We start from the raw sequence: 9,895 nt of genomic DNA on the forward strand, positions 1-9,895 counted from the left end.
ATGGAAACTATAAGAATTTCTGTGATGGTTTCTATTGTTTTTTTTCAGCAGGGTAATGATACCCATACTGTGCTGCGCATTATTGACAATATTGAGCTGAAGCTTGACTTTGCAAATTTAAAATCGCAAATCAAATCGCAATCGCAATATCTGTCAAAAAAATCGCAATTTGATATTTTCCCCCAAATCGCACAGCCCTAAACTAGACTTTATCGTTATTATCGCGGGAAGACGAATTCTTATCGTGGGGAGAATTTTTACCGGTATATCGCAAATGATAAGATATCGCCCATCCCTAATGCACTGCCATAATTAGTTAATTTACCCTAGCCCTCTTTTAGAATATTTTATTTATTTTTAACTGAGTTGATAACTGTAAAACGCAGCGCTCGTCACTGTCACTATTTACCCAGCCGTAAATAGAGGACGGGTGGGACAAATAGCGACCAACCATCCTACTTGTACAATGAGTGCCTACAACAATGAAGAAGTCAATATTACTGGTTACTGCTTTTTTATATTTTTCTTAAAATGATTAATTCTTAAAAATGAGATACTAGTAATATGTTGCCGCCGTGGATATTCCAAATCATAGCAACGAAAGCGCCTATTTTCAGCTGGCTAAAAACTCTGGTGGACACAGGTTATTGAATATTTATAGTGCCTATTAGCCTTTTTGTTGCATTTATGAAATATACTGGAGCCAAACCTAAGAAAGTAGACCAGAATATTCCACTGCGTTCCTGGACACGCAATTGCGTAGCTGTAATTCATAGGTGGGGATTATGCTAATTGTGAATGAGCGTGTACGAGCACCCTCTTTACGAATGATTGGAATTAATTAACATACACTTTTAACTATCAAATCGGACGTTTATGAAGCGTTTGTGAATCCGGAGGAGAGTTTTCGGGAAGGTCCTGTTTTACGCGCAAATTACTCAGAATTTACTCATATATTTATGCAAGTTTCATGAATGAAGCCCATTGTTGGAAGGTTTGTTGGATTGTTGTTGTAGGGTTCAAATACACAAAAATGCTGGAAAACCAAAGAATTTGTGGGACCTGAAGGATTTTTCATTTTTATAAATTCAACTATTATTTTCTCTTGTGGACTATGTAAACATCTTTTATTTGAAATATCTTATTCAGGTCAGCACTAAATAAACAATAGCATGTATTTTTGTATGATCCCTCTTATTTTGATATTAACATTTGAAATGAACATTTTGCAGATTCTAAAAAGGGGACGTAAACTTTTGACCTCAACCATATCAGTAAGTGACGATTTTGTTCTCTTTGACTCGCTGGATGGAAGCGGTGCATATTCGCAAATGTTTTATGCGACATTCCAAATTTTGCTTTGGTTTGAGCTTTGGTTTGAGCATTGTTATGATTTCCATCTGTCAGGTGTCACTTCTCAACTGTAATCAAATCCTTTATAACAGTTATGTGTTTGGTGGTGTGAGTGGTGGCACACCTTGGTCCTCACAGGTGGTTTTCTCTCGGTTCCTGGAGCTGCTCTCAGACACCCTCGAAAAGGGGATGTAAACTTTTGAACGGTTTCATTTTTATAAATTCAACTATTATTTTCTCTTGTGGACTATGTAAACATCTTTTATTTGAAATATCTTATTCAGGTCAGCACTAAATAAACAATAGCATGTATTTTTGTATGATCCCTCTTATTTTGATATTAACATTTGAAATGAACATTTTGCAGATTCTAAAAAGGGGACGTAAACTTTTGACCTCAACCATATCAGTAAGTGACGATTTTGTTCTCTTTGACTCGCTGGATGGAAGCGGTGCTTATTCACAAATGTTTTATGCGATATTCCAATTTTGCACCAAAGTTAAATTCCATAGTTTCAAAGTTAAATTCGCAACTTTGGATGGAATGCCAGCTAATGTCTTTGCTCCCATTGGCATTTGCCACATTGCTGTTCATTTGCATGAACTTGAACTGTTCTAAGTTTTGTTGCAATGGTAGCTGTTAATCACCAACTACAGCTTAAAATCAATGACTTTTCTTCGCTTTGTTGTTTGAATGATCCTCATGTAGCTTTTCTATGTAAGGACTAGCATTATTGAATTAAAGAGAGCTTGTCTTTTATGGTAAGTGCTTCAGGGAAGAAAGGTTATGTGGTAAGGGACGTTTTGGGATCCATATGAGTGGTTCAACATGACATTTGGCATATTTTGTCCTCATTTGCATTGTTAAAACAAAAGATTGACACTAAGGAAGAAATGAGCCTGACAGTGCATAAAAAGGTCACAGTTGCTTCGCTCTCTCGTCCAGCTGTGTGTTTGGGTGTGTGCAGTCCTCACGCCTCACAGGAGATCTATGTGTATCCGATCAGTTGCACTTTCAGTGCTAGATGAACCGAAACCCTCCCATCGCCACAGTCATGTCCGTAAGATACAAATCATGTAACATGAGGGTGTGACTGCAGATCGCTTATGCGATAAGCAATTTGGTGATTCATACCAGCATATAAACATACATCAACTGACTTTTTAAGAGATAGTTGAGCAAACAATGAAAACTGTTGTTGTTTACTCACCCTCATGTTGTTCAAAACCTTATAACCTAGGACCCCCCCCCCTCCCCGTGTAACCGAAAGAACAATAGTATTAGTTACTGTTGCCATACAACAGAGGTTCATAGTGACCAGGCCCAAAAGAAAGCAACAAAAATGTATTATAAAAGTTGTTCATATGCTTTGTGAATTAATAAGATAGTTTTGTGTAAGGAACAACTGAAATAATTGGACTGAAACTATTCTTTAAAAAGTTTCTCCTCTTGAATTGTACAGAAAAAATAACAACACACCGGTTTGGAACAACATTAGGATGAGTAAATAAAATGTTTCATTTTTTGATGAACTGATCTAACATAGTTTCTGCTTTTTTAGTGGTCACACCCATTTTTAGTCTGAAATGAGTCTGTATTTCATTAGAACTTAAATTTATAAGATAAATCAGTTACTTAGGCTGTATTAAAAGTTAGGAAGCACCCATTGATGCAGTGACAGGCTGTTTTACATAAACCACATGCTGTTTGTTTAAAAATCTCATCCTTTCATTGGAGCAAAAGATCGCCAGCCCATCTGCTCCAGCTGTGAGATTGCATTGACCTCGTATCTCCGCTGAGTGTTTGTATGTGTTTGTGCTTTGGCTACGGTCACTACACAGAGTTTCTCTTCACCACTGAGCTGCTCGTTCCCAGGGGATTCTGAGTCACTACATCAGATAACCGTCAGACGAGTTTTACGCAGGTTTTCCTTTTTGGTGCACCAGCAGTGTTTCATTGTGGCAGCGATGGACCATTAAAACCCTGTTTACCAAGCACTGTTAGCATACAAAGCATACTAGCTAACGTATACCAATCAATATGTATTTCTTTATTATTTTTAGTTTTCCTCATTTAAAAATCCTGTTTACTTTATGGTAAAAACTGAATGTTTCAGGCTTTACTGAAAGCATTTAGGTGCTTGTTTTTATAGTTCTGCAAGTCTATAGATCATTAACTGTTACAATGTTACTATACCAACATACCTGAACTACTAAAATTTGCTTTGTGCCTTAAAATATACTTATCAGCATAATAATACAGGTAGTAAAACAGAAAGTCTCACTGTAAAAAAAAATGCCAGCTCTGGTTGCCAGAAATTCACAGTAAAAAAATACTGTGACAATGTTTACGGTATTACCAGATACCTGTGTATTTTACAACTTATAACGATATATTTCATTAAATGATAAAATTATGCTAAACCTATTTACTTGAAGTACCAAAATCTGCTTTTTACTTTAATGAGCATAACAAATACAGGTGGTACAGTAGAAAACCACATGAAGAATCAGAGTTCATCGTAAGTGGCATGTCCATACTCGTGTGTGTATATATAGATGGTGGCCAGGGACAAAAAATAAATTGAGTTTTTAAACCATTTACTATTTTTCAATGTATATGGTAAGGTAACTTAGTAAACCAACAGGTTTTTTACAGTAGCATTTTTACAGTGTTTTTTTTTTGTAAAAAAATAAAATAAAAATACATTTTATTTTTATTTTTTTACTGTGCACATGATAAATCAAAGTTCACACAAAACATAATCAGGGCATCACACACTAAAACTGGTATAAACATTAACTAAACAACATAAAACAAAACACATTTGATCAAATATTTTCAAACTGATGCATGCAGGAACTTCTGAGAACATATTTCATCATAAATAAGATATATTTTTTATTTTTTAAAAGCAAGAAAATCATTTTAACACTGTTTATAATGTAAAAAAAATTATGTAAAATCTATAATGATTTTCACCATATGGTAATTAATACTTTTACTTCCAAAACCTATACAATTTTTACTGTAAAATACTGTATATTTTAAGTATTGTCCTAAGTCATTTTTTACTGTATATGTTAAGGTAATTTACAGTCAAACAAATAGTAGTTATATTTGTTTCTCATTAAAATTAAGTAATGTATTTATATGCCTATACAGCTCAATACACTTTGAGAATGATGGATCCAGTTTATTTGTTACTTATGATTCATTTTATGATTATGATATCATGATTCGTAATGACTTTGATGAAGAACCAAAGTATATAATTCATATGTTTATTAAACAAAATACAAAAAAAATACTACATTTTATGTCAAATATAAAACATTTTGGGTTGAATTTTCAGCCCATAGACTCTAGCATGAATACAATTGAAACTCCTGGTAGCAGGAAAACTTGCTGTTATTGGTCTAGAGGGCATATTTCACTCCTCCTATTTTCATGATAAAGTGATTAAGACTGTAATTAAGACCCATTATGTCATGCCATGTAAGCTAGGTAGGTTTGGGATGAGAGGATTGCATTGGCCGCTACGTAACGGCACAGAGATCCATCTCCATTCAAAAGTACCCTTGCAAACACTGGCATGAATGTATTCATATTCTCAAGGCTTGTCAGTCCACTGCAGTGGTCCTGAGGGGGTTTTATCATTTATTGAAGGGATTCCCGAGCACCATCTGTTCTGGAATAGAGCGATGCTTACATATTGAGATGGTTTACTGAACAATCATCTGCCCGTAAGTCTGTCAAATATACTTTGTCAGCCATTCAAAGTGGACTTCCTCTTAGCTCTTTGATCACTCTGTCGGGTTCAGACCATGTCTGACAACCACAGACTGGCAGTATCACATGCACACCTCATGCATTTCTCAGACTAATATCGTTCAGAATTTGTGACAAACCCTAATCAGATTGGAACTGGTGATTTCAGCCATTTTTGTAGGCAAGCATCCAGCGAACGGACAGTGGGTGTGCCGTCTGAGGTTGAGACTAGAGTAATGATGGTTTGGGCTACCCAAGTACGCCACAAAATCTCAGCACAGTCCTCTTGTAAGCCCTATAATGCTCAGGGTGATGAAAAGAGCCCAACACAAGAATGAGAGTGTGAATTTCAGAGCCGTCTGACAGAATCACACTAACAATCTAGTGTTGCATAAGCATCCCATTTCCCACAATTGGCACGTTTTTTTTTTAAATAACTGCGAGCTCGCTGCAGTAAAACCCAAAATGTAATGGGTTCCTCAGCCAAAAAAAGGTCTGGAAGTGTGCAAACAGATGCTAATTGTTTTGGTTGCAACTGAAATGTGGCTAGCAAGCTTGCATAAGTGGCAAAGCAGGAATCACCTCGCCTCAGGAGCCACCAGCTGTCTGTAGGACAACACAGGCCAGACACAATTATGTAAGTGCTGATGTTATCTAAGTGACCCTGAACCCCATCAGCACTGTGAGTGGAGCGTGACCGAATTATCTGCATTAGGGCTGCACGATTAATCGCATGCGATATTTAACGCGCATCTTATCAGTAAAGCCGGTTCTGTAATCAGCGGTAAATCTCCATCACCTGCGTGCTTTCACATTGAGCAGCATTAACTACACAGAGCCGTTGTTCACTGACGAGCTGCGCTAAACCACGTTCATATTCGCGCGATTTTTTGCGCTGCTCATCAGTGAAACAGTAATTAGGCCTGAAAATACGTCTTTTCACCTTTAACTTTTCAACCAAATTTAGACGTAATTTGGACGTCTTTTTATAGACGTCTTTTCGACGACCTGAAAAAGACGTCTTTTCACCTTTCACTTTTCAACCAAATTTTAACGTTGTTTAGACGTCTGGCATTTACGTCTTTTCGACGTCTTTTCAACGAGTTTTTGCTGAGTGGGTTAAGACAAGAAAAAAAACAAGTGGTTCTTTTAAGAACCGTTCACCGAGAAGTTCTTCCATGGTTCTATCCAAAATCTTCCATGGTTCCCATTTGGATCCTTTATTTGTATAGAGCGTATCATAATCGGACATACTGAGTGAAATAACGTACAAACTTGCCGCATTTACTACCCACTGTGTGGTTGACCTAGCTGTGTTTAGACAGATGTGTTGGTACAGACGATAAAGATGGTTATCACATGCTGCGGAACTCCCCGAGGGCTCTAGACAGGGTCAATTTGGTGGGTTTTTCCCCTCAGCTGAGCTCTTTGATGGAGGTCTGTTGAGCTCTTACTGCCTCTTAGTATGAAAGAGAGCAACAGGAAAAATGTCACATTTATTCACAGGTGTCAATCCCGTTTGTGTAAACAAAAGAAAGTTGTCACTCCTACTTCCTCAAATATAAATGTAACCAACATTTTGGTGTGGTACGACTGGTTTAATGTTTTTTTTTTTTTTTGGTGTTGGCAAATTTTAAAGTAAAGGTGCGGTCAAATTTTGGTGGAATTTTGGGGGCAAAAAAGTCCATTGTCAATAGTGTAGCAATTTAGCTCACACAGCTTTTTACTTTTAAACAAAGCTTTCTGGTATTAACATCGTGAATTCACTTGACCAACTTAAACTTGATAGGAAATCTGCGTGGGAAAATCTTTTGCCCTCAGGCTTCTCGATTTGTTCGAATTTCTATTGAAATGACTGGATTTTGCCCACAACAATTCCCTAAATAACAATAAATGTGACCAAAACCCAACCATAGACAAATCATTATGCTGCTATTGTTAGTAAAGTGCTGTAACTATTTAGTCCATCTATTGAGTTGAGTCTGTCCACTGAAGGTAGCAGTTAGTATTGCCTCATCAAAGAAAAATATATAATGCATATAAAACTGTATAACTGAACAGTAGCTATATTTGGCTAAAGGGCCATTCACCCGAAGGATGATAGGGATCATAGCGAAGGGAGAGAATAGAATAGTCCACACCACAACTGTAACGATAACAAAAGAGGAACAATATCGTTGTAATCACTTTTCGAGCGTTTTTTTCTAGCTGATGAATGTTAAAAATTCTGACTGCCAATCAGAATCCACCTATATATAAAGAGCTTGAGCGTTGAAATTGGCAGACAGAAAAACTACAGTATGCGCTTATAATAAACATGATGTTATAGTTTATTAAGGTCCTTGCACACTGAGTCCGAAATTTTCGTATGCATTTTTTCCGTATTCGTCATCCTTTCCTATCAACATGCTTGCTACGGATGCAAAAATGCAGAAAATCGAACCTGATCCGAATGTTTTTATGACGGACGAGAATTTCAGACTCTGTGTACAATTTAGTGTGGACACTAATAGAGTTATCGCTCTTTGTTTGAAAAGGCCTTAAGTTAGCAGGCTAATTGGTTAGTGGTGTGGTAAGCTTGTACGTTGAGTTGTTACCTTGCAAAATGTATATTAACTAAAAAAACAAGAACAAAAAAAAAATGACAATGTGTTATTGTTCCCCGGTAATGAAACTGTGTTGACACTATGAAGTGTGGCATGCAGAAGAGGTGCACTAAGAATGTTTAGCATGATTCCTCGAGGTTTATCTGCAGGAGTTAGAATTTTAAGATTTTTGGCTGGACTATATTTGGGCATTTATTGACTTGAGGGGGTTGACTAGAGGGTTGACTGTCTATGCGCATTAAATATCGCATGCGATTAATCGTGCAGCCCTAATCTGCATGTAGCATAACGGGATTAAACAAATTAGAGTTTAGTGAACATTGAATTTCAGAACTGTGTAACTAAACTCTTAAAAATAAAGGTCCTTTATTGGTGTCAGTGGTTCCATATAGAACCATTAACATCCATGGAATCTTTCAATTGCACATAAGATTCTTTAGAGTGGAAAAAGGTTCTTTAAATTTTTGAAAATAGTTTTAAAAAGGTTCTTTTAGGGACCAAAATTGGTTCTTCTATGGCATTGTTGTGAAATCTTCCCTTAGGAATCTTAGGGTTCTTCAGATTATTCCCACCCAGCACCAGACGTCATTTGGACGTCGTTTTTTGGGCTAAATCAAGTCGGCCCGTCATGGACTTCTTTTAGCCCAAAAAGCGACGTTGAAAATTGGTCTTCGTTTGGTCCGTCGGATTTGGTCCAAATTTAGCCCAAAAAGCGACGTTGAAAGGTCCTTGCACACTGAGTCCGAAATTTTCGTTTGCATTTTTTCCGTATTCGTCATCCTTTCCTATCAACATGCTTGCTACGGATGCAAAAATGCAGAAAATCGAACCTGATCCGAATGTTTTTATGACGGACGAGAATTTCAGACTCTGTGTACAATTTAGTGTGGACACTAATAGAGTTATCGCTCTTTGTTTGAAAAGGCCTTAAGTTAGCAGGCTAATTGGTTAGTGGTGTGGTAAGCTTGTACGTTGAGTTGTTACCTTGCAAAATGTATATTAACTAAAAAAACAAGAACAAAAAAAAAATGACAATGTGTTATTGTTCCCCGGTAATGAAACTGTGTTGACACTATGAAGTGTGGCATGCAGAAGAGGTGCACTAAGAATGTTTAGCATGATTCCTCGAGGTTTATCTGCAGGAGTTAGAATTTTAAGATTTTTGGCTGGACTATATTTGGGCATTTATTGACTTGAGGGGGTTGACTAGAGGGTTGACTGTCTATGTTTTTAATCTTTTGGCTTTTGTGTGCATTCCAAGTGTTTGGAGAGATAACAAAGTAGGCTACATCAGATCATGGAGGAAGTACACCTAGTTATTTGAAGGGCTTTGATAAACCTCTGCCGTCTGAGCAAAATCTACTGGTAGCTGATGTTTTCTTTCTTACTTCCAGCTGTTTGGCAGCATTTATCACTTTGGATGATGGTTGTGTGTTTGTTTGTTTGTTTCAGGTGATCCAGCAGCGTGAGTGCTAACAGTCATTGCGGTCTCGGGCTCCCAGCAGGTAAGTCTATATAAAGCTCATTCCCACAGCGAGCCCTTCAGTTGAACCTTGACTCACAACACCTTTTCATTTAGCGCACAGTGAGACATGCCCTCAGGGTACGACCTTCGGTTGAGTCTGGAGATGCTTTTAGATCGGAATGCTTCAGAGGCTAAAAGTGAATATGTTAAAATGTTGATTATAAAACGGATAGTTCCGGTCCTTGATTCTGATTGGTTGAGCCAAGTTCGAAGCTGTTGTAAATTACTCTACAAACATACACCTTTGTTTACTTCTGTGTGTTGCTCGGCAACCACTTTGTTAGAACCACAACCGTTTCTGAGGAACTACATTGTTTGGCGGAAGAATAATGTTTTTATTAAAGGGGTCATATGCGATTTCAATTTTTCCTTTCTCTTTGGAGTGTTACAAGCTCTTGGTGCATAAAGAATATCTGTAAATTTGCAAAGACTAAAGTCTCAAATCCAAAGAGGTATTCTTTATAAAAGTTAAGAGGTAACCACGCCTACCTAAAACGGCTCTTTCTAACACGCCCCCACATATCTACATCACTATGTGGGAAGATTTGCATAACACCGCCCAAATGTTCACGCAGAGAAAGAAGGCGTAACTTTTATTCTCGCTGTAGTATTGTTGCCGCCGCCATGTCGTGAAGAGCT

General features: G+C 37.4%; 1 protein-coding gene across 1 annotated transcript in view; it reads left to right on the forward strand.

Moving 5' to 3' along the window:
• The window catches only part of add3a (adducin 3 (gamma) a), a 111,218-nt gene that overhangs the window by 24,022 nt on the left and 77,301 nt on the right, over nt 1-9,895 (forward strand). The window contains exon 2 of the mRNA XM_016489663.1: nt 9,184-9,236. The gene's annotated coding sequence lies outside the window, so the exon portion shown is untranslated. The remainder of the gene's footprint in view (nt 1-9,183; nt 9,237-9,895) is intronic.

The sequence above is a fragment of the Sinocyclocheilus anshuiensis genome, unplaced genomic scaffold (genome assembly GCF_001515605.1).
Source record: "Sinocyclocheilus anshuiensis isolate Anshui unplaced genomic scaffold, SAMN03320099.WGS_v1.1 scaffold338, whole genome shotgun sequence".
NCBI lineage: Eukaryota > Metazoa > Chordata > Actinopteri > Cypriniformes > Cyprinidae > Sinocyclocheilus > Sinocyclocheilus anshuiensis.